The sequence below is a fragment of the Austrofundulus limnaeus genome, unplaced genomic scaffold (assembly GCF_001266775.1).
Source record: "Austrofundulus limnaeus strain Quisiro unplaced genomic scaffold, Austrofundulus_limnaeus-1.0 Scaffold1208, whole genome shotgun sequence".
NCBI classification, from domain to species: Eukaryota; Metazoa; Chordata; class Actinopteri; order Cyprinodontiformes; family Rivulidae; genus Austrofundulus; species Austrofundulus limnaeus.
The window spans coordinates 84,003-86,185 of NW_013953610.1; positions in this window are offsets into that span (position 1 = coordinate 84,003).

Here is a 2,183-nt window from a genome sequence, read left to right on the forward strand (position 1 = left end):
GTGTGTGTGTGTGTGTGTGTGTGTGTGTGTGTCAGAGAGAGAGAGAGAGAGAAAGAGAGACAGAGAGAGAATAAATGTGCTCAATTATGTGATTCTTGCACTGATCTTGAAATGAGTAGTGCAGGCAGAGTTTTGGTGCACAGTGAGGATTGTGAACATGGACGTTGGTGAGTCACTGAACATGAGACTGAAGTCCTAATGGCTCTCTTCTCTTCCAGCAGTGGACTCTTGAAATGCCACTTTGTGGGCTTCAGCACACAATTCAGTTTAATAAGGGGATCTAGTTATACAGTCATACACACACACACACACACACACACAAACGTCTAATAGTAGCTCTCACACACAGTTGGGAAGATGTTAACCTGCATGCGCTCTGTGGTACAGAGTCTGACACAAACAAAGACAGAAAGAGAGAATTGTCAATTATGGAGGACTTATTGATTAAATGCCTGAGTTAACAGTTTAATGAATGATCCATTCTACCACTGATGGATCTCATAACCAGTCAAGCTAACGCACAACACTTCACTCTGCACTACATTTGTGTCTCTGCTGCAAAGACTAGATTTTTTTTCAACAGAATTCAAAATGAAGGTGCGGGCAATATTATTACTGAATAGCAACACGGTTTTCAGTCACAAACACTGACAACATTTATGCGAACACTGTAATCAGTCTGCTTCTTCCAGCTGCTCACTCCGTCTCAAATCATAATACTAGAAAGTACATTTACATCTATTTTACATAAAGAGGCGTGTCAGGGGAGGTATCTCACGTGCGCTCAGTTCCACGTTTGTTGGGATGTATGAAGGAAAGGTGCGCAGGAACCTGTGTACACACAGTTTTATACATCTGAATATTTTGGTGCGGCGCACTTTTCTAAATTTGTCTGTACGCCAACTTTTAGTGTGAAAGCTGCGCAATTCTTTATGCAGGAGGCCCCTGATGTTGACAGCCTCGATTGTCAGCAAATCTTTTGGTTCTGTCAAAAACTCATTCATGGTTTGAAATGACACCAGCTTGAAAACCAGACTGACACCCAGCTGCTGTGTAGTCCCACACAGAAAGAGTCAGGGGTCCTGAACACATCGAGAAGTAACCTTTGAAACGTAGTTGTGTTCGAAATAAGAAAATATAAAAAAATTAATGATCAATAAAGATTTTGAAACTCTTACTGTACCTATGTAAATGTTGATTTACAAGTATGTAATTATTTGTCCTTGTAAGAACTCATTTTGTAATAACAACGCATTATGTAATAATGTAATAAAATCAGGCTTCAAAATGTAATAAACTTTTGCTAAAAACACATTATGTAATAATTGATACAAAATGTAATAAAACTCTTCAACACATTATGTAATAATGTTATTACATTTTGCGGCAATTATTACAAAATATGGTGGTGTAATAATCTGCTGCATTATGTAATAAACAATCTAAAACCAGTATTTCTGTTCATCCTAATCAATATACTTGTAATAACTGTCATGTTGCAAATACTACATGATTAAATCTTTATAACTTTGGTCAATAAACACAGATCTTCTCGACTTTTATTTGCATTTTCAGATTTACTGTCCTGATCCCTGTTACAGAAATTATTACACTTTGTAGACAACTCTCAAAATATATCTAAAAGTTAGTTACATGTCAACCCCTTCAGATGTTTACCTGTACAATGAGCCTGAAAAATAAAATAAAAAATCTGTATTAATCACACGTGGGGGGGTTGGGGGGTGCAGGTGGACTGTCGTCTTCTGTATCAGAAGGAACTGAGGGTTGAAGAAGTTGTTTCTAACAGAGTGGGTTTGAAGTGGATATTTGATGTTATTAATTGTTTTTAACGTCCTACAGGCTCTGACATGTTGAATAAATTAGAAACTAAGTTTTTGAAAGATTCCATAAAACATGAAAACAATCAGTGAGATTGCTCTATACATCCATATACACAAGACTTTGACTGAAAATACAAATAAAAGATGAGAAGTTCAGTGTTTATTGACCAAAGTTATAAATATTTAATTATGTAGTATTTGCAACATGACAGTTATTACAAGTATATTGATTAGGATGAACAGAAATACTGGTTTTTGATTGTTTATTACTAGGGGTGTCCTGATCTGATATTGATATCGGTCTGATATCAGTCAAAAAACGAGTATCGGATTTTATCGGCC